This window comes from Equus asinus, chromosome 11 (genome assembly GCF_041296235.1).
Source record: "Equus asinus isolate D_3611 breed Donkey chromosome 11, EquAss-T2T_v2, whole genome shotgun sequence".
Taxonomy (NCBI): Eukaryota; Metazoa; Chordata; class Mammalia; order Perissodactyla; family Equidae; genus Equus; species Equus asinus.
Window position 1 is genome coordinate 78,276,125 of NC_091800.1, and position 27,832 is coordinate 78,303,956.

General features: G+C 39.5%; 2 long non-coding RNA genes across 3 annotated transcripts in view; one reads left to right on the plus strand and one right to left on the minus strand.

Moving 5' to 3' along the window:
* Positions 1-27,832, minus strand: part of LOC139046578 (uncharacterized) — a 96,661-nt gene that overhangs the window by 16,188 nt on the left and 52,641 nt on the right. The gene's annotated exons all lie outside the window — the stretch shown is intronic.
* LOC139046577 (uncharacterized) lies at positions 973-26,378 on the plus strand. 2 transcript variants are annotated; one of them, XR_011506728.1, is made up of 3 exons: positions 973-1,077; positions 11,830-11,942; positions 25,953-26,378. It is a non-coding gene; the product is annotated as an uncharacterized lncRNA (long non-coding RNA). The 2 variants fall into 2 exon arrangements; XR_011506729.1 differs by lacking the exons at positions 973-1,077; positions 11,830-11,942 and adding exons at positions 11,952-13,006; positions 23,816-23,958.

Consider the following 27,832-nt stretch of genomic DNA (forward strand, 5'->3'; position numbering starts at 1 on the left):
TGCTGGGGCTGGAAAAGGACAGAAGCAGCTTTTGACGCCAAACACTCAGGGTCCAGAGCCCAAGCTCCCCATCGGGCACTGAGGGTGGAATCTTCCTTTCTACTCCAACGTCAACAGTCGAGCACTTGCTCAGGTCAGTTAAAAGATTTGATTCTTTGAGGACATTCTGTTCCCTCCCAGGTAGCCCAATCAAGCCCCAAAGTTCCATGGTGTTCTCTCTGCAAGATCAGTAACAGGTCAAAGCCAATTCTGAACCAGTAGCAGGTTCAGAATTGGCTTTGCTTTTCCTAAACACCCAGTTTATTGCCTTAAAAGAGAAAATAAAAATCAGTGTATGACAAAAATTTATATGTTCAACTATCAAAATTACTAATTTTTGAAAAGATGAAGTCCACGTCTCCATACAAATTTTCTATATAAATGTCATGTATCTATTCAGCAAGTGTTTCCTGAGTACCTACTGTGTGCCAGGTCAGTGCTAAATGCTGGCGACATGAAGAGTAAAATCCCGATGGCCTGCCTGCAGGGTTCACTCTGGTGTAGGACTCCGGCAAGACACTGGCACTACAGCACTGTGCTGTGTGCTGACGCGTCAGGCCCCGGGCATCAAGCACCCAGTGAGGGCTGTCAGCCCGGGCAGGGAAAATTGGGTAAGGCGCCTCAGGGAGGAAGGGAGGGTCAGGGTGGGAGGAGGCTGATGAGAATATCTGGGCTGAGTCCTGAGGATGGTTAGGAGTTAACAAAGGTTTGGAGAAGGTTGTTCCAGAAGGAGGAAGCAGTCTTAGATACAGGAGAGGGCGTAGGTTTCCCTCAGTGGTTTGATACTGTGGAAGAATAGATCTTCTCGGTCAGAACCCTCAGGAGGGAAGGGTGGGAGGCCGCACAGCGGGGTTTGCAGAGCCAAGCATTTTGGACATTCCTGAAGGCCATAGGGGAGTCAGTGAAGATTTTCTCCTTTAAAAAGCAGAACATAATCAGATTTGGTTTGTAACAAAAGCATGCTGGATGGTGGTAGGAAAAAAGAAAAGGATTGGAGCAGTAAGACTGAAGAGTGAGAGCTGTTAGGAAATGCTGAAGGTAAGGGATGAAGGTTTTTAGATAAGTATGGGCATAACAGAAAGCAAAATAACAAATAAATATATCTCTTATTTGCTGCATTAAGCAAGAACTACTACTTTTTTTTTAACCCTTTATACTCTGGTTTCTTTTCAGATCACATAAATCTTTCACCTTTTACTACCTTGATTTGAATTAATCCTTAGCAAATTAAAGTATTTGAATTCTGCAGGTGTCTTTATGTTCCCACCCACCCACGCCCCCAAATAAATCTCTGACCTATGAAATGTTTTGGTGGGGGAAAAATTTCACTGTGTTTCTTTTTGGTCTTCCATACCCCAAATGAGTGAGATCTACCTTTTTATTCTTAGCTGTTAACTTATCTTACTGTGGAAATGAACACATGCCAGACAGATATGATATGTAGAAAACGAGAAAACAAAATAATTAGCTTTTTGAGCTAAGGCACCAGGATAGTATAACCTGTAAATCCTACCAGAAATAAATATGTAAACTATAATTGTCCTAAAAAAAAAAAAACTGTTTCTGCGTAGCAAAGGGTAACTTTTCTATGTGTGAGAAATCCCTGGTTCTCCAAGTTCATATGGACTTCTTCCAGCACCGAACCGGCAGTCACCTCTTAAGAGTTTGTACATTTCTAGTCATCTAAGATATTCCTGAAATGTTCTAGAACAGTCCAATGTTTTCTTATCCTTTAGGAGAGTAAATTCTGCAAACCACTCATTGACGACAAGCACCAGAAATTCAGGTTGTTGGCCAGGAATTTGTACCAGTTGCAGTTTCAGAGACTCTGTGTTTTTCTGTACTTTTTGCCAGAGACTTATTTTTAATATCTTCCTACCAAAGAGGAAAAGATAGAAACCTGAAATAATAGTGAGATTCACGGGGAACTGCACGGTCAGCAGCCCAGGCCCTTCCGACCATTCCTATCAGCGGATGGACAGTAAACGAGTGTGTTTTCCCCCAAACAACTCAAAAGCTGTGTGCTCGCTCCTTGCTTTAGTGCAGGGGTGTGTTTGCCTGTGTGACATTTTGGTTTGGGGATAGATTTAATCTTCCTGCCTCCAGTAACTCTCCCAAACATTCTCGCCTTCTACCCACTTCAGAAAATTCCCATCGTACCCGGCAGTTAAGGCCACAAATGTCTAATTTACCCACGAGTAGCAGGAGCATTTGTGTAATGTTGCTTTTAAGATTTTCATCTTTCTCCCACATGATCTTAATCCGGAAAACTGTAAATTGTTTAGACTAAGAACTTCAACATAAGCTGCTTCCAACATAAAAGCTGAGATGCAGCAAATAAGAACTCAGCTTTTCGTGTGTATGTCTTTCCATTCAGAGACTTAAAACAACTTTAAAAATTTTTATTAAATAAAAGCAATGCAATCACTTCAGACGACATAACATAATAGACATCAAAGATATACACAAATAAGATACGGATTGCTGTCATTGAAGAACATAAAAGCATGCATACTTGCGTTTGGATTTTGTTTTACATGCACCGGCTATGTGCAACAGATTGCTTATTTGAGTCAGATGTGGCTTTTGGCAAACGACTCTTACATTTTAGGTGGCCCTTTTGAAAAAGCTTTCACCTTATATGCTGCGAGAGATTCAATTTAAGTAAGGATCAACTGTGTTATTTTTCTTTTTGCAAAAATATTCCTCGTCCCTTACATTGCCTGAAGCCTCACTTTTATATAGATTTCCCACCTGCTTGCAAAGAGGGAGGTAAGCCTACTGATTCAGAACCCTGAGGGGAGGAACAGCACAGCGACTGTCTTTGCAAAATGCAACTGTATCCAGAGAGTAATGATTCTGGGTGTGGGAATGAGTTCACACTATCCACTGGAAGATTCTTTGACCTCTAGAGTTATGGGCTGCTCATGACCACTGGCAAGTTCCCTAGAAGCATGGAGTTTTGGAATAGCATCTTTGAAACATCGCGACATGCCAGCCTGCCCTCCTGGAACGTGTACTACCTCATTATCAAATTTCCAAGGGCAGAACCCTCGAGACTTACATTCCAAGGCAGTGAGGCCTAACCAAAACTCTGTCACAGCCGGCGGTTTCCACAGTGCCTAAAGATCAAAGCCAGGGGACATGGGCTAGGGCAACAGGTGTATGTGTTCCCGGTACAGGGTGGGGGTGGCACAAGGAGAAAAGGCTCCACAACACTCAGCACGCTGCCCAGCCAGAGCAAAACAGGTGTGGTTTGCAGGTGGGATCAAAAAGTTGTTTGGATATGACTTTGACAAAAAGAGTGGGCCCATTTGTGAGAGTCACACGGTAGTGCCTCAAAGCCATGATTTAATTATGGTTTACCAGGAATCCCTCATTAGGGACGTAGGAGGCAGACGGGTGAGCTCCTGATTGCACCTCGTCTAACTAGAACATGAGGCCAGCACCTTTTCCCACGTTTTGAGATAACACATCTGGGTGACTCAGTTTTCCAAATGAATGTTTCTTGTGGCAGTTCTAAACCTTTCACATCAGAAAGAATGTGACAAGCTGGGAGAGGACCGAATCGTTGAACTATGTCCCATCCTACTGCATATATGTAAAACAGAAAGGTTAGACATGAAAACAGTTGTGGGTTGTTTTGTTTCAGTGAAAGGAGAGAAGACCCAAGAATGCCACAAAGAACCCCGGGGTTCCAAATATTTAGAAACTTTCTTTACTCTCCAAACAAAACCAGGATGGTAAAGGGAGATGCAGAAATTAGAAACAGCCTTCCAAGAGAACTGGCTGGCTTTGTGGTTCAGCAACTGGTGTTTGGTGCAAAAAGAGACAACTGTGGTTTAGTTCTCATATTTTTTGAGGTGTCTGAGACCCAGAAAGGGAGGGATGTGTCCTGAGAGCATAAAACATAATTTATCTACCTCCCAGGGATGAAATGTCCCCACATGGTGCCAAGAGCGTGTTGCAGAAATCAGTGACGTTTCAGGAAGAAATCATTGTTTTGGTAAGGTGTTGCCTGTGTCCTGTCCTCGACTTGGTGCCAAACAGACACTGGGCAAATAAAACAAGATAAGAAGAACTATGGAAGCATCGGAATGCTCAATTCCAACAGCCAGACAGCTAATCTCTTATCAAGCCTTTTATGGGCACGTAGCGGTTTCAGAGTCAGCAAGGATGTACAAGACTCAAGCCAAAAAATATGAGTCTGTATTCTGAGTACTGTATGAAGCTTTATCGAGCAGCTTCTGTGGCAGGCTCTCGGCTAGGTGCCACGGACACAGGGAACGTGCTCCAAGCCCTGCCCTGAGGAGCTCCCAGGGCAGAGCAGCGCACAGCCTGTTACTGCATTCAGTAATTGACAAGACTTGCCAAAAGAGCCCAACAGAAGGCTAATGGCCCATGGGGCTGACCTTGAAAGATGCAGAAAGAAAAGACAAGCCCTTCAGGCAGGGAAAATGGGGCCCTTCTGTTTCTTGTTCCCTCTGCTCCTAATATTCTTCCCAGGGTCTTAATGGTGGCTCTAAGATTCAGGTCTCTACTCCAACAGCCCCTCTTTGGCGAGCCATTCCCAGACTCTTTATTCTGCCATTTCCTGCATCTCTCTCCAAACTTTTTCTCTGCTTTATTTTCTTCGTGGTACTTGTCACTATACGAATTTTCGATTGCTTTTAATTATCCTATTGGCTATTCGCTCACTGTCACTCCTACTGCAATGTGGGTTCTGGGAGAAAGGGGACCTTGCTTTTCTTGTTCACCTCAGTAGCTCCAGCATCCAGAGGGTCTGGCACATCATGGGTACTCAATAAATATTTGTATAACTAATAGAGAAATCAGCCGTACTTCATTAGTCTATTTTTAACAGGCAATTTGTTTTAATCACTGAGAAAAAGAAGGCAAAATTATTTGCCAATGTAGTAGAAGAGTGCTCCCATTTTGGCATGTCAAACACGTATGTCTCAGTCTCATATATGAAACACAAGCACCATATTTGTTTTGAGATTTCACTCCAAGCTAGAAACACTGAAGTAAGGGAATGGCCAGTCCTCTTCACCTTCCACCACATGCTTTCTATAAAGGGCAGTATAATCTGGCAATTTCATTGATGCAAATTACTGTCAGAACAGCTTCATAGTCAATATTTTATTTCGAAAACTTAATATCGTTTTGGGAAAAAGAAAAAAGTTTCTTTTCCCACAGACTAGAAAAAGTTAGTTTCATTCTAAGGTGTGGTTTTATTGTGAGCTCATCAGCTTAAAGATGGAAACTGAAAGATTCAAATTCAAGTTCTGCCTCATTATCATCTTCCATCTACTGCTGAGTGAGGAGTGTCTCTGTGTCTGTTTCCCTAACTGCAAAATTAGAGTAATAATAGCTTGCCTCCCCTATCTCAGTGAGATGTTGGGAAGATTAAAAAATGTCACCTTTTTAATTAGTGCAGAACACTCTGCGATTTTAAAGAAGGTGTGACGTTCACACAGAATAGTATTCATCCAAACTTCCTGGAATACTTGAACGGAAAGACTGTTAGAAACACAGCTGCTGAGAGAAAACGTGAGCCAGAGAATCCTGTGTGTGATTGATGGGTTTGGGAGAATCAATGATAATAGTATACACATTGGGCTTGGCGGGGATTTTCCTTCTAAAGAAGTTAAGTATTTTATAAATATCATCTCTTTCATCCTTTTAAACTTCCTGTGATGTGGCATTTATTACTCTCAGTTTCCAGATGGACAACTAACCGCAGAGAAATGTATGATCTTCCCAAAGGCACATGATGACTGAGGCTCAGTGTGTTGGTTGAAATGGCCTTTGATTGATTGAGTCACTCATTCATTTGCTCATTCACTCATTCACTCAACAAGAAATGTGAGAAATCCATTATGTGTCAGACGCTGCACTCAGGGCGTGGGGAGGAGACAGGGATGAATAAGGCAAGTTGACTTGCACTGAGGCAAGGAGACTAACACAGGCAACCAGGGTACAACAGAAGAAGATAAGAAGTGCACAAATAAAGGAGTGTAATAGTTATGATATACAATGAAATATCAGGACGATGATGATGTGTTGTGTTTATAGAGATACAAATATGCTTTTACCAACATGGAAAGCTGTACAGGGAATACTCCTAAGAAAAATCCAGGTTAAAAAAAAAGTCAGTGTGTGTGGGTGGGGGTGTGTTTGGTATGTGTCCTTCTAGTAAATAGATCTGTGTGTGCCTGTGTGTATGCATCAGAATAAATGAGGCAAGCGCAAAGCTGTAAAGACAGGATATGCCAGTGTTGAGAATTATGGGTCATTTTTCACTTTATACCACAGGTACTTCCTGAATATTTTTGCAGTAAGTACGTATTGTGTTTAACAGAAATAGATTATTACTTTACTGACTATAAAATAACAAACGTTTATTGACAAATATATCAAACAACATAAAATAGAAGAGCTTAAAATAGGAAGTAAAAGTTCCTCCTTAATCTCAACTCTCAGAAATAACCACCATAATCAGTATGTTTTATAGAAATCCACATTTCTTATTCATATATGTATATATTTTTAAAAGGGGATTATCACCAGGATTCTGTTACAAAATATTATACACACCTTTCCAGGTAAATATATGTTGCTTTATTTCATCTTTTTTTTATTGATAGACTAAAATGTATTTAACCAAATCCCTATTATTGGGTTTTAAGTTCTTTCTCTCTCTCTTTCTTTCTCTCTCTTTCGTTCTTTCTTGCAACTAGCAGGTTGACATTACATAATCCTGTGCATATCTGTTTTGGAACTCATCAGATTATTTCTTTGAGATAAAATCCTAGAAGTGGGATTAATGAGTTAAAGGGCATTACATTTTATATACTGATATTGTCAAATAGTCCTCTGAAAAACTGGTGCTAAAATACACATTGCCACCAGCTGCGCAGAGACCAGCCTGATCACACACACCCTCACTGTATCTGGTGTTCGTGCTGTCATTTTTGCCCACCTATATGAAAAAAGATGTTTCATTGTTTAGATTTGCCTAAATTCCTCATTTGACTTGGGCATTCCTTCCTATGTTGATTTCTTAGCTCTGTGTGTTTCTTCTGGGATGATTTGCCTATTCACGTCTTTGCCTATTTTGCCTCTGAAATTTTGTCTTCTTCATATTGATTTCCAATAGATTCTTAAATATCAAGAACAGGAACGGTTTGTCTATCACATACGTTCCAAATAATTCCAGAAGCAATGTTAGTTAAAAAGCAACAAAACACTTCAAAATAAGTACAGTTATTATTCTTAGATTTGGAAAGATAAATCAAATGCAACTACTTTAAACAGACTACTACAAGAAAAAGTCTATCAACGTCCCAAGAAATTAAAAGATTTTAAATGATCTCAGAAGCAGACAAACACAGATGAGTGAAATAAATAAACAGAAGGACAGGAAACTCAGTGACTCTTCCAAAACACATAAAAATTGTGTAATTATTTTTGAGAAAGATTTAAAGACAAACATGATAAATCCATTAGTTTACCAGATAGCTAAGAGGCATTCTAAAAGAAAAAAGTGAAGAGAGATGAGGGAAGAAAATTATTCAAAAAACAAAATAGAAGAAAATTTCGTTAACTTAAGACCAGAGAGGAAACAATTGCCAAATAAAATATCACCAAAGCAAACAAAGAAAAAAATGTAAAAGCAATTTTCTTCATAAATTAATTTATAAAATTCAATGTAAATCTAATAATCACAATTTTTAAATTTTTTTATCATTTTCTTCTTACAAATTTTGACAACTAATTCTAAAATTTATCTGGAAGAATAGCTTTTGATAAAGACCACTGGAAAGGAGAGATTTATTTAAAATCAACTAAATATAATGTAATGTATAATATATATGTAATATGTTATATATATAATGTATATTATATAATAATATATATAATATATATAATAATATATAATATAATAATATAATATAATATAACATAATGCAAAATATAATTTAATGTAAGTTAAAACAATGTATTACTTGCACAGGACTAAGAAGTCAATGGAACAGAATAGATGAATGAGAAACTGACTTCTGTATGCAAAACATTTTAAAAATTGATTGGTTGCAAGTGGTATTGGATAATTCACTACTTATTTGGCAAAAACTAAAGTTGGATTTCTACCTCCAACCATACACAAAAATAAATTTCAAATGGATTAAAGAAGTAAGGAGTGAAAAAATAGAATCCATGTAGCAGTGAAAGTTACAGGAGTCTTTTTCTTTAGAATCTCAGAGTATGAGATGGCTTCCTGTGCAAAACACAAAATCCTGAAGCCATTCAAAAAAGCAAAGGTTGCAATGCATGGTCTGAAATTAAGTATTATGAACATATGTGGCAGATTAAAGATGACCACAATTCATTACACTTCTCTCATTGAAATGTAAATTCTATAATGCCTTCGCTTGAATCTAGGTGGGTTCTGTTACCACTTTGAAAAATAGAATACTCTGGAAGTGAGGCTAGCCAATTTCTAAAAGAATGGCAGCTTCTACTTCCTGTATTTTAGTATGCTGTGAGAATCCAAGTCACATGGAGAAGCCACTTATAGATCCCTTAGCCAACAGCCCTAAAAGAGTTCACAGCCAATATCAACAGACAACCATGGGATTATGCCATCCCGGATATCCAGCCCAGCCAAGTCTTCAGATAATCCCAATCCCAGACACTGACCACAGTCATCCTAAGTGATTGCTGCCCAGCTGAGCCCAGGTGGCCCGCAGAATTGTGAAAGATAATAGTAACTTGTGGTCTTAAACGTGTTAAATTTTAGCGTGTTTTTCTCAAAGCAAGAATAGATAACTGGAACATAATTTGGTAATATAGGTAGGGTGCTTCCATAGCATTCTAAAATATGTGACACTGGCTTTGGGACCCAATGGTAGACAAGATAAAAGAGTTTAAAGGAAAATTTTAGAGAAAGGTAGACGAACCTTGACGAGCCTGTTGGTAAAGGCTTGAAGAGAGTGGAAACAATTCAATTGGAGGTAGGAGAAAAGGTATAGAAGCAGGAAGTTTGATAACACCGTCACCAGCGGTGTTGTAGGAAACAGAAACGACATCTAATGCACCGATACATTTAACTAAGCATATTTCTAGTCAGAATTTTGAATGTGCCAACTATTTTTTCTGTCATGTATGAAAAAGATAGAGAGCTGAGCTATTTAAAAAAAACTTCAGTTTTCAAGTTGAATTTCAAAAAAGCAAATTGAAGACAATACTTGCTGAGATAGAAAATTAAACTATTTCTCATTTTGAGGTGCTCCAGATAGCAAAAACTCAAAAAAATAAGAAATGGCTCTGGGACAAATATTAAATTCAGAGCACTATCAGTAAAGCATGGCCTTGAGGTAATGACTTTAACAGTGTGGCTATACAGCCTTTTGATGAGCCCTCAGACTGTCCTATGCATATTCCTAGGAGGACCTCGCATAATCTAAGGTCATTAATCTTAGATCTTCTCTTTTAAACAATAGGTATTGTAAGAATCTTAAGTGCATGCCTCAAAGTCCTTTCCAACTAAGTAAACAGGCTTTTGAGATTTTAAGGGTGTTGTCCCACAGCACACTGACTCTTGGCTCAAATAAAGAGCCTATATTGGAAAAATGTGAGTATGGCTTTTGCCTAATGAACTATATTATAATGTGATACACAAGGAATCTCTGAAGTTTTTAAAAGAATTATATCAGCTTGGACTGAGGGAGTTGGGAATAATACAAAATGGAATGGGCCTTTGGCTAACCCCCTCCCCAAATTACAATGGGCAGAAAGAAGGTAGAGGAAACATTCAGATGTGAACAGTCTATACTTTATGGAAAAAGAAAAATGGCTTGAAGAAGGAAACAAGAAACCAAGGCTCAAAGCCAAAAACCATGGAGAATCATTCCCAGGAAACAGAACAATTCAAAGAACTGGCAATATGTGCCCAGCTGGATTTCATAATTGCTATGGACAAATGACTGCCATGTGCCTCCCATTTTGCTCACTCTTGACTGGGAATGTCACTTGTGGTTTTTCTATGGCTGTCCAACATTGTATGTCTAGTGTGTGTGGGTAGACAACTTGTCACTTTAGTTCACGGGTATTCAAATAGAGAGGGCCCACACCCAAGGAGCCTCTTGCACACCTGGGCCTGATTTAGATGATAAAACCCTAAACCTTGAACTTGAAGCTAGCATGGTATGAATGCAACTTTAGGTGGGAAGGGGAGTGTTAGGAAATGACAGGGGTCAGTGTGAATTTTGAACGTAAGAAATATGTAAATAGTTGTACTAAGAGAGTGGACTGTAGTGGATAAAAGAGGGTCACAATTTTTTTGTATTGTTCCTATCTGCTTTCATGAAACTGGGTGGGCTCTCTGACTTCTTTGAACAATAGATTACAGCGGAAGACATGCTGTGGCACCTTCCATGACCAGGATTTAAGAGACTGGCTGTTCTACATCCTGTCTCTTGGAACACTTGCATTTAGCAATAAGCCACCACACTGCGAGAGCCCAAACAACATGGTCAACCCATGTGTAGACACTCCAGCTAACAGCCCCAACTGAGCCCCCAGGAGAGCTCTCGGGGACAGATAACCCAACTGCTACCATGTGAGGGAGCCCTCTTAGATGACCAGCCCAGCCAAGCCTTAGGTGACTCCAGTCCCAGTTGCTATTTGGCTGTGCCTACATGAAAGACACTAAGCAAGAAAACCTCACAGCTGAGCCCAGTCAACTCACAGAATCATATGAGATAATAACACCTTGTTGATTTAAGCCTCTAAGATTGAGGGTAGTTTGCTACCCAGCAAAAGATAGCTGGAAATACATGTATATGAAAAACACAAAGAGTTAATATCCATAATATGTAGAGAGTTGCTTTAAGTCAATAAAAAAAGGAAGAGAACTCAATACAAAAAATAGACAAGGAATATGAAAAGGCAATTCACAGAAAAAAATGCAAATAATAACAAGCCTATAAAAATATGCTTACGAACTATCAGGTAAATACATATGAAAACAGCAATGAAACAACTATTTTCTTCCATCTGATTGATAAAAATTAAAATGAATGATAAATCTAAAATAAATCAATAAAATGGCTGATAACTAATACCGAGTATTGCCAACAATGGATATGGAGTGGACCTGATGTCGGAAGATGAAGGATGCATGTGCTTCTATGTGGTCAACATCTTTACAATGAGCAGAAAGTCAAGGATTATCTCTGAGATTTCAAAATGCACCACCACCACCACCAGCACCATGGCCACACACACACGCATACAAAGACAATTGTCAGGAGAGGAATTGTCAGCAACATCTAAGCCATAGTTGAAAAGGAAAATAGAGCCATGCAGAGAATTTTGCAAGTGAGAGATGATTAAGCTTCTCCGAATGTTGAGCAGAAGAATGCAGAGGAGCCCAGAGGTGGTAAAGTTGCTGGATATGGCTCAGATGAGGTCTTTCACAAAGTAGGAGAGAAGGGATCCAGAGCAGGTGGGGGATGCCGACCAGGCCTGTGACCATGGGACAGCCTCAGAAGACTGGTGGGAGGAAGAGATCTTCCCAACGGAGCAACTCAGACAGCAGAAAATAGCAGAGACTCTGCTTTATTCTTCTTATTTCTTCTACTTTCTCCAATACAACTAAGTCCACTAGGTGAAAGGAATACCTGCATAGAAAGTTTACTCTAAATGTAGGCTTAGCTAACTTACAAAATATCTAATAACCAGACTAATTTCCTCTTCTACATCTCCTTGGTCTCCTTCCAGGATGTGGATCTGCACTATCTCCCTGTCGCCTGCCGCCTTGCCTCCAAAAGGCCTGCCCAGGACCATGGTGCACACCCAAGACTGGTTCCTGAAGGCAGTCTCAATTTGGCTAGGTAATAAGCTTGAAGTTCTGCCTCACTTGAACTTTTCCTTTTACGACAAAAGGGGACTGCACATGGAGACTTGGATCTTCACAAGAAGATGTCCCCAGACGAGCCTTCCGTCCTAATCTGGTCCTCCTGTTTTCAGGTTGATCCAGCACCCCCATGCACATCCCTTCCATCCTCTCCAGCTGAAAATCCCACCCTCTTCCTGGAAAATGCTGGTCACAAGAGGGGTTTTTGATGGTTGTTTTGGCTCTTGTTCTTTTTTTCCTGAGGAGTCAGTGTCAAGCTGCTCCCCAGAACACATGTGAATGAGCACTGCCATTTGCCATTGCCTGGGGTCAGTGGCACCCTGTGGAGAACGAGGTCTGCCCATGAGAAAGGGAGGATTGGGGCCTCCCATTCTGGATCAGTCTTCTTAGCAGTGACAACAGGAGCCTCTTGAGTCCCTTATTTAGTAACCTACTAGTTAAACACGTCTCTTAAAACATTAAACTGTGGAGGCAGCATCATCTCATTCCACTTTGGGGAGAAACTGGAGTATTCCTGCTATTACCAAAGCTCTGGCTTCAAGGAACACTGAATTCCTCCCGGGGATGAGGGACTCTGACTCCCCTCTATGCAGCCTTCAGCCTCACGGCAACACCACACCAGCTTTGACTGGTAACTCATTTGCTACCTGTGCCAGTGGCACCAGCTGCCATTACGTTGTGTTTATCTTGAGTCTCTCTGGGAGTGGTTTGCCAGTTCCTGTCACCATGTAATTATCACAAAGTCCTCATGCACTGTGACAAATGTGGTTTCTCCTTGGCTACCACACAGCCTGTTCAGGCAATGACTATTTTTAGGCAGAGGTTCTAGTCCCTGGTTTTATTCCCACAGCCGCCTTCTATTTTAATGCTCTATTTGGCTCTGAGAACCAAACTCTGCCCGTTGAATTCCCACGAGGTTTTTGTAGAAAAGCAAACCTTCTCCCACTCTTGAATCAACGAACCCCTCTTGCTGTCAGCTGGAGTTTAATGGATTTCACCATCCTGTGTATTTTCACACCCAGAACAGAAAGTCATACAAAGGTAACTTAATTCAGGAGTGACCTTTGAGTTCATAGCCTGGCAGTGTTGTAAATCTTGTGCAGTGGCAGGTTTATTTCTTTGTCCATGATTTCCATAGGCAGCTTCACCTTATGTGTGGAAATGACTTAAAATGGTTGCAAAAATGTTATCTCTGTCTAAAATGGCTGATAGTCATTGCATTTTATCAACCCTGGTGATAACTTATCCCCATTCATTCTCCAAATTTAACATTTTACTAGGCTATCTTTCAAAAAGATTGTGTTCCCATGGCTCATAATATCTCAAGCGACTGGAAAGAAAAATAATTGCCATTCTGTTCTCTTCATTGCAGTATGGTTTTTGGTTACTTTCTGTTGAAGGCTCAAAAATTACCAAAAGTGGGGCTTTTCTTTAGCTTTTAATTTTTCTTCCTGTTATCTTACGTCATTTCAGCATCAGTGGTAATCTTTAAAATTAAATGCAAATGGGCCAGCTGAGTCTGAGTTGAAAAAACTCTCCAAAGTGGAGTTGGTTGATTAAGAACAGCGTTTCATCGGTCAGATATGAACTAATATGAAACAGGGAATTCCCAAACTATCCCTATTTCATTCACTCTCTTCACAGATATTATTTATCACTTGCTCTTTGTCGAGCATCAAGTAAACAGGGGGGCACAAAAGCAAACTAGAAATTTTCCCCACTTTAAAGAGGGTCCCACCCAGTGGGAGAGATGTTCAGATTTAAAAAGAATTACAATATTTTGTTATAGAAGCTATGAGAAAATGTGTAACATGTTTTGGGAGCAAATAGGAGAGGCAAACAGAAGGTGCAGCAAAGCATTGCTGTACCTCCAGCATCCGGTCTTCTCTTTCTGGAGACAGCACCTTTCCTTGCTTGGAGAGCTGCTCTACCACCCCCTCCAGCCATCCCTCCCACCTCCTGCCCTCTCCCACAGAGGTGAGAGGGTAACACAAGAAATGTCCGTCACAATGCCCCATCCTCCTGGACACAGGAGCACATGACCCAAGCTGGGCCAATCATAAACATCTTAAGATTTTCTCCACAGATGCTGAGAAAAGCTCTCACAGGAGCAAATAAATGTACTTTTTTCTTAGGATTATTTGAATTTGGTTTTGTTCACTCACAATTGAGTGAATCCTGTTAGCCCAGAGGCATTCCCGAGAGAGAACCACCTGTGACAGCAGGAACATGACACATCTGTGGAACAGCAAATACAGAAAAAGGACAATTTGTACCCTCCCATTCCAATCCACCATTTTGACCACATTATTTTGATATTTTGAGGCTGCCATGTTAGCCCTGTTGCTTGCTCTGTGTTCTGCCGAAATGTGGACTGTAAGCATGTGGTGGACAAAATGGTAGGATGTATACAAAAGAAATTGATTATCAACCCAACAGATCGTCTGATCATTCTGGATCTGGACGATCTTGGAATATCTGAGAGAATTGTTTATTATAGTCCCCGAACTAAATGAAGATACATGGAATAAGTTTTTCATCCAATTCATAATAAATAATATTGAAAATTATAAGAAGAAAACAAAAACTTAAGGGCTAAACTGAGACATGGTAAAATTTTAATCTCCAAAATTTTATCAAGAAAAAAACAGACTTGGTAGAAATGCCAGGTACAATGTAAACCTCACAGTGGAAGAAAATTGAATTAGAAATTTTAATTTTGTGAAATAATGTATTAAGTTCTCTGATACAGAAATGTCTGATTAATAAATCAAATATCAAGTATTATTAATTTACAAGACAATTTTCCTAATGAGATTATTTCAATTAAACAAAAAATGCAAAATAAACCGTAAACAGTTCAACTGTGCTACGTAAACACTTAGACAAGCAATAACTTGGTTTACTGTATCAGCTAGAGAAAACATTCTCTTGATAAAAATTCAGTGGGATTAGAACCTATTGATTCCATATGTACATCAATGTGGTTGAACTGCACATTTCAAGCAAAGAAGTGTCAAAAACTGAAGCCGTAGGAGCAGGAGGATGCAGGTTATGAAGGATCAGCTGTGCCTTGCTGAAGGCTTTGGACTTTATCCTGAAGACTATCAGGAATCCATGAATCACTTTAAAAAGAGAAGTAACCTGATCAGCTCTTCAGTCAAGTCAAATCCCTCCAGTAGCTCCACGGATAGTAAACTACAGGGGAATAAGATCGTGGGCCAGAAGACTAATGAGAATCTGATCCAGTAATCCAAGCATGATTTAATGAGTCTCTCGATTTAGGGAGGAGCCAAAGGAATGGAGGGAAGTCGAGAAATACAAGAGCTATCATGTCAGTGAATTTCACAGGACTTGATGACTAATTGGACGCGAGGAAGAGAGAAAATGAAAAATTACTCCCAGGATCCCAGCTTGCGCGTTTGGACACCTTTTGCCAAGAAAGAAAATAAAAGAAGAGTGACAGTTCTGGTGAGGGAGGTGATGAGTTCATTTTGGATGACTGAGTCTGAGGTGAGTGAAGATGTCCATTCGTCACCTTGACTCTATTGCTCAGGAGGGGGTGTGGGCTGGAGTGAGGTGGCCCAGTGTATCAGCATATGGTTGATAGAAGCCACTGGAGAAAATTAGTTCAACTAGAAAGACTAGCAATAAAGAAAACAGAATTAAGAAGGGAAACTCAGTTTTTGTTTTGTTCTCAAATTAATAGCTACCTAGAGCTCTGTGTGCTTCATGTATTTTAATTTGCTTAATCCTCACAACAAGCATATGAGATGAATACATCGCTATCATCTTTGTTACAGTCGAAGAAACTGAGGCCCAGATAGGTGAAGTATTCTGCCCAAGGTAACACAGATAGTAAATGGCCCAGTGAGGAACCAAACCCACGAGATCTGGACTCAGTCTGGGCTCTGACCACCAGACAGGATTTCCCCTTACTGTTCAACACCACACACAAGGGGCAGGCAGAAGAAATCCAAGGGAGAAAAACCAGAAGACATGATCAGGGAAGAAAGAAGCCAAGCAGAGGGTGTGGAGTTACAGAAGACAAAGAGTGGATGCGTTCTAAAGAAGGAGTAACCAAGAATATTAAGTGACAGAGAGGGACCCTGAGGGTTGAGGCTTAAAAAGTGGCCCCTGAGCTATGAGGGTGGGCTTTCCTGTATTTTCTGCGGAGAGTTAGAGGCAAAAACCATGAGATGAAAGAGGGAGCAGAGAAAGAGAGGTGAGGAATTGAAGATGACAAGCATAGCAAAGCCTGTCCTTCTCCTCTTAGCCAAGTTTCTTTAAAGAAGTGACAGTAGTGAAGGGGGACCTAAGGCCCATTCATGTTGTGACAGGAGAGAAAGATGCAAGAAAGGATGAATAGGGCAATGAAAAAGGAAGAGGAATGCATGTGGAAGGAGTTTCTGCCAAGTAATTTTAGTTTTACACTCGAAGTTAGAGATGAGGCTATTTGCCAAAAATGACAAGGTGGGTGAAGAGTGAGAGAATTTAAAGAGAATTCTAAAGAGTTGAAATATCTATTGTGGGATCAGCCGAAAGAACTGACTAGACATGTTTCCTTTCAAGTGACGGCACCCACTGATACTGGAAGGTCGGCCATGGGTCATGGTTGCCAGGGGTGGTCCCAGTGGACACCTGTGCTGGTCTCATTGTTTCTCTTTTGGAAGGATCAGCGTTTGGCAGTTGTTGTAACTCTAATATTAGGAGATTTACAATAATGGTCTTTCTAACAATGTTCCCAAGGATGAAATTCATTATACACAGTGTGCTCTCAGCGAGAATTCATAGGAGAAATCTTACCAATCTCAATATCAAGCTATTAATTATTTACATTTGTGTACTATGTATCTAATAACTAATAGGACAATCCTCTATGCACTGATTTCAGAGAAATTTAGAGCAAAATTTATGGCACACTGCAAGTAAATAGACAGGAATCTATGGCCTACCTTTTGTGTTCTGACCTTACAGTTTTTATTTCTGACAGTACTTTGCTTTTCAACCTTTAAGTTTCCATTGTCTGTCATTTTAATTTTTTGTTTATTTTATTAAATACATATGGATTTGTAAAATACCTTAAATCCTTTCTGAAACTAGAAGTTCCATTTGGCCTTGCATTCACTCATTCTTTTTTTCGTTTTTTAAAATAGTAAATAGGACAGTATAAAATGTGGAGCCATGAAAAAAATCAGATAAGGTAGTTTTATTGTTTTAAGTTTCAGAAGGTCTTTGTAATTTGTTAAAGAAAAATCAAACCGGAAAGAGAAATGTGAGGTTTACGGTTAGGGAAAGTGATGGGGACAAGAACCGTGACAAGATTCTGATCGCCATTTGCTGAGCTGAAAGGAAAAGCTGTGGCAGGTGCTATCCATTTTCTATAGACATCCCCTTGCCCTTTTATCCTCAGTTTACAGAAACCCAAGTTGGCCCCTCTCCCATCCCCAAGGCATGAAGGAAAAGTGATCTAAGTAATTTAAGCCAATCGTGCTAATGCTTTTTCACTCAGCCAGTGACTGGTTTAGGACCAGGCACACTAGCTCATTCTGACCAATTAAGGAGATGTCCCCTGGGGACCTTCCTGGAAAGATATTCCTCCCCAATAAAAAGAGCCCTGTAAGGAGGTGGGGTGCTGTCCCAACCCAGGAACACCCTGCCCCGACACCACATTGTCTTCCTGCCTTTAGATAGGGCTGTGTGCATGATGTTTTAGCATCTGCCATTTTAAGACAATCGGGAGAAGACTGAAAGAGAAGTGACCCCAGAGACCTAAAGACATCCCACTAGAGGGGACTGGCCTTCTCGTTATGTGAGGAAAAAGACATCCTCTTTGTCTACACTTCTCTTAGTCAGGCATTATCACTTGCACTTGAGAGCATCTTAACTGAGGCACAAGTGTTCCTGATATGAAACAAACACCCTTCTAGGGTCAGCCCGGGAGTTTCTAGAAGATTCGTCACACAGCTGGTCACCTTGGCGAGAGGGGTGAAGAAGCAGGATGCCAACTCCTGTATTGAAGTCCCTTCACTGCCCCCAGTAAAGTCCTAGAGAGGCAACACTTTTTTAGTCAACTGAAATCAAAATACACTCTTAAAAGAATTATTTCATATAAAATAATTGTATAATTTTGTATAAAATAATGACTTGCAGCAAGATGAAACCCCTGGTGGTAGGTTTATGGTTGCACTGAATTTTCTTTTTGCCTTCCTCTGTTTTTAAGCTATTGTATTCTCAGCATATACTCCTTTCATAGTGAGGAAACAAAACAAATATTTGTAATATAAAAGTATAGTCCCCATATTAGCATTTCAACACTTGGAACTGAAAACCAATCAAGAACCAAGAATAAGGTGAGTCCAGCCGGCAAACCTTAATTTAAGAGGATGTTTTCCCAGCCTCCAGTTACGATCGGAATGTAAGATACAGCTATGGTGACAGGTATATATTTACCCAGCACATTCCGCACAACAACAGCCTTAAAGAAATGCATCTCACGTTTCTTTCCACCTAATTTGTTGTACAATTTCTGCAACTGGGATCGTCTGTTCTAGCCTTTTCTTTATATTCATCCTGGTCTCATTAGTCAATGCACAAAATTCTACACAATCCCAACCAGAGCCTATTAACATATTAAAAATATAAAAATAGTTTATTTTGCCATGGCTTTGTAAAATGTCACCTCTATTAAACACCTATCAAGTTGTTTCATATGAAAAGTCCTAACTTGTTGCCGGTGTGTCGTATTTCAATTAGTTTCTTCCTATTCATTCCCATTTAGTCCACTAAAATATATTGAGTACGAGATAGTTGTCTATTTTTAATCCCCTGGATTGATAACGAAGTCACAATATGGCTTTAATGACCATTTGAAGGCTCATTAGGTGGCATTGTCTGAGGAATTTTGTTATGACTATAATTTTAGAAGCAGAATATACGGCTCAAACAAAACCTGAGGGCCCTTCAGAATTTACTGCCCTTTAAGTAACATTCTTTTTTAAAGCAATAGCTTTCAGTACTTTGCCACTGTGTGTTTCAAAATGGTCTTTACATAAAATCTCTAGGCTGAAAATAGAATTCTCCAATGAATATATAGGCAATCAATAAAATACCACATTATTAATTCACCTTATACTACTTTGATGCTTTTAACATCATAATATTCCACTAGTGAAAAGAGAACATAGCAGAGGGGGGTAGCCTTTCATTTAAATTGGTGCTTGAGCTTTGCAATTACTTCAAATGTCATTGCTGATATTTGAAGAGCTTTCCAGTGGAATTTTTCTCAAGTTGGGTATTTGACTGATATGATTAACCTTAGGCCCCATCTTGATGCCACTAGATTGTATTATGAAAAAATTAATTTTATCTTACGATGTGTGCCAGACTTTCAACTGATAAAGAAACTAGAATCAAAGGATTGTTCTGGGACAGAGATCATGATATTAGTGATTAAACTTTAGATCATGAGCAGTTCTTAGCTATTAAATTGGCTCATTTTTGAAAAACTGTTCTTCAGGAATACTTTAAAGCAAATAAAAATGTGCAAGTTTGAAATATTTAATAAGAAAAACAGGAAAGCTTTATTGAAATCTGTTGTTATATATTATATTCATTAATTAAAGGATAACAACAAATATAAGACATTTGTCAGTAAGCCTTTTATGTAATTCTTTTGGCTAAAAGAGTCTTTGGAAAACATTTAATTTTTTTTTAATTTCCCACTAATATTTGTTGGTGATTTCTTCCATTTTAATTGGTCATTATGACCTCACAGGGCCTAAAAAGACAATTTTAAACATAGCTCTAGTTTATTTTCAGTGGCACAAATAGCCATGGGCAAAGCACATTCCCATATAATGTTAACAACTGACTGAAAAAATAAGTACCTGAACTATTCACTGAGTTTCCGAGTTGTTGTGTCTTATTTGAAAAACTTTCTTTCAATTAGCCTAAAACACAAGACAGCTCATGCTTGGTTTACCATGTAACTCTGTCCAAGGAATCCAAATTAAGAACAAGTGCTGGAAATTTGGAAATAAAACAGGACTGTTGAGAAAAGAAAATTAACCAGCTTTCTGGGTTAACAGTGTCCTTCCAAATAGCACAGCTACTGACAAAGCACAGATCCAACTGTAGGTATTAAATTCTCCCACAATTACACAATGTTACTTCATATTCTGAGGACAGAAACAATCTTGTACAACATGAAGATTACTATAACAGAACTCAATAATATTTAATATCTACGTCTTCAGAAGGGTGTGCTTTAGAAATTTTGATCATAATGCAATCTGCTCAAAGCTGTTAAAGTATGGATAATTTCACTCAATTTTCCAGTAGGTTTCTGTCTTGAATAAGTAAGTGGTGGGTAACGGTTTGTGTCAAAGTCCTTGCAACACTCCATTAAACATGGAGCATGACAATGTGATCAGATGTCTCTTTTATAGTCAGAAACTGACTTGTGACTTTGTGAGTTACTCAGCTACATCAGGTCGCATCAAAAGTCTTGTCTTTTCATCTTGCCCAAATCCCTGATGGTTTTACATCTGAGTCATTCTGAATCTTGGCATTGTGACATTACTCTTCGATGTGCATTTGATATAGTCTAAGTGCACTGCTTAGTGGTGCCCTGGTGGTCTAGTGGTTATGATCCGGAGGTCTCACCACTGTAGCCCCAGTTCGTTTGGAGGTCAGGGAACTACACCACCCATCTGTCAGTTGTCATACTGTGGTGGTTGCACGTTGCTGTGATGCTGAAAGCTATGCCACTGGTATTTCAAATATGCGCAGGGTTACCCGTGGTGGATGGGTTTCAGTGGAGCTTCCAGTCTAACACAGACTAAGAAGAAGGACCTGGCCATCCACTTCTGAAAAAACTGGCCATGAAAACCCTACAGTGGAGCATTGTTTCATAGAAGGTGAGAGAATGGTGTAGAAAGAATCAGCATGGTCTCTAGGTCACTAGGGGTTGACTCCAGGGCACTAACAACAAAGTACTACTACTGAAATAATACTAAGTTATCACTTAAGGAGATGAATGGATAAGGAAATAATACTAACATTAGTAGAATTTCAAATTTTTATATTGTTTTCTATCAATGTCTAGCCCAAATAAATCACAATTATGCCTAGACCTATAATCAAATCATCAAAAACTTGAACCAGTTTTTCAACCTTAGGAGATAATAAATTCAAGGTTTGACCAAGTATTTAATGCATATACTTATCCTGGGTCTCATACAATATAACCAATGATAAATAGCTCACGTCAGTCAAACCAACCTAAGCACTACATCAAATAATTGGATGTACACTCTATGTATTTGGGAATTCATTGCTGATGCTAAAATTGGAGCAAACTTTTCAGTCTTCAATTACAATTCACTTTATGATGTGCTGATTGTAATACTGGATTTTTATTAATTATTAAAATTTTATGTGCAACTATTTGGCAATTCCCGAACCCAAGATGATGACTACAAAACTGTTCATTGAATTTCTTCAGATTTTAGAGACTTATTTCATATTCAATCTTTCGCACATATTTGTTTAGAGATTGCTGTGTGCAAGGCTTGTAAAAGCTAGACATCTATTGTTGACTTTCTTCCAAGTTTGGGAGTCAGAGAGTGTGTTACTAGAATGCTCTTTCACACAGATGAATCTGAGGTTCAGATACAGACAGTACACTTGGGCTTTTCAAGAAATAGAGCTCTAAATAATCTTAATGTTCTAGCAGTCCACACCAATCACCAAAGACTCCGAGACTGCAAAAACTAGAAAGGAGCTTAGTGATGCTCTCCATCTAAGGGGACCATCAGAAACCTGTGACTCCTAGCTTCTAGTCTTCCCTCGCATAATTCCACTGAACGATTGATTACTTTGGGAGAAAACCAACTTAGCATAAATTGTCATCCTTACCTTGCATCCTTGAGTTGCAATGTTTGCCTGGCCCTTTGCTTTTAATTTTTTCAACTTATTTTGCAGGACAACCTTTCAATTATTTCCATAAACTACCCTATAACCCCTAATTCTTCTCCCCTTCTAATTAAATTTCTCTAGTTCTTCCTGTCGTTTCATATGTGACACCAATTCCCAGACCTCCTGCCATCCTTGTTACTCTTCTCTCATTATTTTTCCCCCTCAGGGTTTGATTGTTTGTGTTTAACTTTTTTTATTGAAGTATAACCTACATACAATGAAGAACAAACTTCTCGAATGCAGAGCTCAATGAATATGTATGCATCATTAAAGTTTTGTTTTTTAAGCCTACAAAAATAGAATCTTATCAAACATATTCAGTGTTCTAGAGGTGGGAACCACTATAGTTAGCATTTTCCTATTGACGGAGAGACAGGTTGTGTCTTTTGTCTTTTCTTTCCTTCTTTTATTTTCTATTACAAAATGCAAGATTTTTTTGAATTTTATTTTTCATATTATTTTTCTTCTTTTAATAATGCATGCTTATTGTAAAATTTTCAACCTTTTAGAAATGTATGGTTCAGGGAAAAAAAGACCTCTCATAAATCCTCTCTCCTGAAATGCTCTGAAAACCTCACGGAAAAATATATCTTAGTCACCCTCTCTATATCATTGGATCTTCTGATTGCTTCTAATTAGTCACTGTCACTCAAAACTTCATGACATATCATAGAATCATATGAGCCTGAATGTCTTCTATTCAAGCATGGAACTCAGAAAATCCATGAACTTGGTAGGGAAAAAAATAAAATTGTACCTTCTTTTTCACTTCCTTCACTGATGAAAGTAAGCAGCAAACCATAGAAGCAGCTGCTGTACCCGGCACTTTGTCACTAACTGAAGTTACTCCTATTTTCTTAGCCGATCTCTCGAAATCCTCACTGTGCTCAGCGAAGAGACCCGCTATTAGATCTTGCTCATTCATGTATTTGTAATGAAACGTACGGACTACTGTGTCAAAAATGTGTGGTTTTTTCATTATTTTCATAACTATTTTTACATATGATTTGTCTTCTTTGAAACGTTATGTATTTTACTTTATGCATTTAAGAACATTACTTTGAGAAGGGTTTGCCAAAAGGAATCCACAGCACAGAAATGGGTTAAGAAATTCTTTTTTTTCTTTAAAGATTGGCACCTGAGCTAACAACTGTTGCCAATCTTTTTTTTCCTGCTTTTTCTCCCCAAATCCCCCCAATACCTAGTTGTATAATTTTTCAGTTGTGGGTCCTTCTAGTTGTGGTATGTGAGATGCTGCCTCAACATGGCCTAATGAGCGGTGCCATGTCCTCGCCCAGGATTCGAACCAGCGAAACCCTGGGCCGCCGAAGCAGAGTGTGTGAACTTAACCACTTGGCCACGGGGCCAGTTCCGGGTTAAGAAATTCTGACCTGGATTTGCTTTAATTATTTAGCGCCTCATAAGAAAGCCCACGCGCATTCTCCAACACTTTTCCTGGGTGATACATGCAACCTAAAGTTGAACTGAAATCTGCCCTGTCGTAAATTCACTCTGGAAGTCTCTTATGACTTCCCATTTCCTACAGAATAATCTATGTGTTATCTCAGCTACAGCCCATACGATCTACCCCACTGATGAAACCTCCCTGTTCCCCAAAGCTACATGCACTTTTGATCCTCTTTGCTCATAACTCATCCTTTATCCAGGGTCCCATTTCCCTGGCAAATTGTCACATGCAGTGACAGGAGGTCAGTTTTTCTTATCCTGAAATTACACAATTATCTTTTGCAACCTTATTAAATTTTAGGCAAAAATTCCACATTAGCAATATCATTTTGAATTTTATTCCTATCCTCTAACACAAAAACTATCCATCCTGATTAAACAATATGTGTCTGTTTTGTACAGCAGGATCACTCCTAGCTGGTGTGATTGGCACATGCACTTGATGGAAATGTTGGTTAAAGAAGAGTAAGGTGAAATGACACAAGCCTGTTCTAGACATTTGAACTAAAACCATGCAAATGGATGATCTTCACCAGTGAACGAATGTAAGGCCAAGACTCACTCTGAAGACGCGTCCTTTACTTGGAGTTCAATGTCGTCTTTCTCACTTAGAGCTCCCTTTAACACATCACTTGTGATTTCCAGGTTTTTATTTCTTTAAAGTGAAGTGAGATCACAAAGATAGTTGTGAAAGCATCTGAGTGCAGAATCTTTCCAGATTTTTGTGACTCTTCTCCTTCAGTTGACTTGTCTGCAATTAATTGGCAGCAATTACTTTTAGTGACGAGCTTTTACTGAGTGATTGCAAAGCATTAGACTTAGTTTTCGTGGCAGCCACACTCTTCCTTTCTGCACTTGTTTTTCATCATTTTATGTTCTATTTAATTAGACTGTTTAATCTTAAATCTAATACAATTAGCTTCACTAAGTTTGGGGTGGGGGCAAACAGCTCATTCTAGGTGCGGCAGAACTAGCTGGAAGGGGAGGACTGACGTGTAACAGGGGCCAACAAGGGAGAGGCTCATGACCATTGAGGAGAAATTGGCACAGCAACAATGACTGTCAATGGGTTTCACAGAGAAAAGGGACGTGTTGTTGAATCTGGCAAGAAAATTATGTGGTGAGAGCTACTACCATAAAAATGGTGTGTGTATCACTTTCATTCACTTTTACAGCGCTAGATTCTCTCTATTCCAATTTTTTATATAACTTCTGTGAAATAGTCTTAGGAAAATAAGCAATTTTTTATACAAAAAGCTTCAGAGATTTTCAAAGAAAAAAAAAACAGACATTGGAGACAATGGTTCAATGTTAGACACTAAAGTCTGAGCCCATTCCAGTTCAACAGAGGTGATATGCAATCAGAAGAAAGAGTTTAGACTTACCTAACGCCTCCCCCCTCCACGCCCCCCTCGAGTTTGGCGGACATATTTACTTATGATTGACCAGTGTGTGAAATGAATTGATGGTAGAGTGGTATATATGCAAATACGATACATCCTCAACCCAAACAGCTATTACAAAACGTACTTTAAAACATGTATGACTTAAAACGTAGTTTTCAAAGAGAAAATTTTGACTAACTTCTAAATGGTTAAAGAAAAACTAGATCAAGCTTCTAGTAAATGTTGCAATTCAGTGCCCAATGTTACATTAAAAAACCTGAATGAAAAAATTTTCCAGTACTTAAATCCACCTGCTTTACTCCACAAAAAGGTGAACTATCTCTGAATTTAATGGGAGCAATTTTGTGTAGAACAAGGCAACATAACAGAAGCAGGAGGATGCAGTAACAGTTTCTAGCAGATCTTTCAAATGACAGTCATTTATGGACATATATTTTAGAGGTAATTGGTTCCACACACCTCAGTAGCCCCTGAAAGTACTACAATGTTCCAGTATACTCTCAGATTTTCACTAACTTCTACATTTGTGACAATATTCTATATGTTAAAGTTACTAGAAATACAACCTCTGGAAAGCCACTCCCCCTTTCCCCAGCTGAAGATGTAGTATAGTGTGTCATATGGTTCCAAGGTATAGGTACAGAAAGTCTTCTCTACCATAATTTCTTTGGGGTCCTGCAAAGAAGCATCTGGCCAAGGTGGCTGAATGGTCTGGCACACAGGGACTCAGAGGGCGATCAGCTCTAGGACCCACCGATCCAAAGCCCAGGCTATTGAGTGCCATGGGGGTTGCACCTATTCATTCAGTTGAGAGCTAGCTATTTCAAGGAATGCCTGGATTCACTGTTGACTATGCTTCTTTCATCTCTGACAACTGCTGGCCATTTGAACCTTACCCTTCATGGTGGCCCTATTGGCCCTAACACTTTCTGTGCTGGAGAAAGACTATGCGACCCTTCTTTCACTGGAGTCCCAGACTTCCTAGAGCAGTTCTGCTATGGACTAAATTGGGTCCCCCTTGCCCCCCAATCCATACGCTGAAGCCCTAACCCTCAATGTGACTAGTAGATAAGGTCTTTAAGAAGGTAACTACGGTTAAATGAAGTAATAACAATGGGCTCCTAATCCAAAAGGACTAGTGACTTCAAAAGAAGAGAAAGAGACTCCAGGAATGCTCACACACGGAGAAAGAGCCATGTGAAGACACAGGGAGATGGCGGCCATCTGCAAGCCAAGGAGAGAGGCTGAACTAGAACCTGCCGGTGCTGGCACCTGACCTTGGAATTCCAGCCTCCAGAACCGTGAGAAAATAAATTTCCATTGTTTAAGCCACCTTGTCTGTGGTATTCTGTTATGGCAGCCAGAGCTGACGAACACAAGTCCCCAGGCCAGCACTGCCATCGTTCATAGCTGCCCATAACACCCCAGTCCCTGTCCCTGCCTCTAACCTTCTGCTTTCTCTCTGTGGACCCTTGAAGAGGGGAACCCTTAAACAAAATATTTTCTTTTATTTGTATTTAATGACAGTCAAGAAGAATTTGATGTCTCATCACAACGGAGCCCCAACCCTTAGAAACATAGATTTTGGTTTCCCCTGCCTGGACAGGAAAAGAAATATTCCCATCCTTCCCAATGGGTCACCCTACTCAAAAAATAGACAGAAGAGGTCTGGCTCAAGCTCCAAAGAAAATCTCAGGTTGAATTGCTGTATGCTGGCCACAAAGAAGCACTCAGTTTGAGTTGTTGTTTCCTGTTCCACATTTTTATTTCTTAGTACTAGGAAGAAGCATGACTAGAATAGAGGAGTGAACATAGGTTTTAGAGCCAGACAGTCCTGAGCTAAAATACAATCAGGTACAACCTGACCTCTCTGAGCCTCCGTTCTTCTACCTTCCTCTAAAAGTTGGGACAGTAATATACGTGTCGTCAGGCTAACGAGATAACTGAATAATTTTAACAGATATTTAGATTTTTCCTGTATTTGTAATAGTGACCCTGAGACTGCTGAGGAGATCAAATTGTTCTCCATCTATAAAGATGTCAGGGAATCATGAAATAGTTCAGAAAAAAATATTTTCCAAAAATAGTTAAAATACCAAGGTATTGATATTTGAGCATTTTTTCCAGTATCTGGAAAATTTCTTCCATGGAGCACCTCGGTTCTTCTACCATGCCAATCAACTAAGTGTTGTTATCCTTCAAATGAAGCACTCCAGTTAAGAATACACTCAGAATTAAATGAGTCACATTTTGCCAGCTTCTTTAGAAATTTAATGTCATTTGCTCCTGGAACATGTTTTTCTGGTTCCATCGAAGCGGATGTCATGATTTTTGACTAAGAGGCTCTCAGTGGACATACCAGGAGATAATTTCAGGTTTGATATATCAGGGATTTAAATCTGGAACAGATCTTATTTTTATTTTCTAGAAATCTAATACAACCTCCAGAAGGCCAAGGACGGATCTGCTACACAGGGACCTGGAGTAGGCTCCCAACACAGAAAGAAATAAAATAGGAAATAATTCACTATGGTGGAGCAAGAATTTTCACATGTAGGAATAGAGTGGATCATTGATTACTGATATGGTCTCTGCTTCCTTCCCCTCCTCAAATTAAGTAACTCTATAACAAGCAGCAAGCTCTGGTTTCTCTGCCCTGGAAATTTTCACTCCTTGAAAACACGGAAACCACAAACTTCACCTCCTTAAAAAACTAAGGGGGGAAATAGCATCATATGGTTGTATACACTCACTTTTGTCCATGATCTTCTTTGTGTCTGCACTGCTTATTTGCTGGTTTGACAGTAAAATGGATTGAAACAACCTTTTTAAGTCTGAAACATTATTCTCACCCATCCCTGGACCCAGACCAGCCAGTGTGGTCAGGCCCAGCTCATTCCTTACAAGACAGAATAGGAAACTGGAGTTCGGTGAGCAAATCACATCTTTCATTTCATCAGCAGTGGGGTTCCCTGAAAATCAAGCGGCTTGAGGTGGTAGGAAATATTTCACC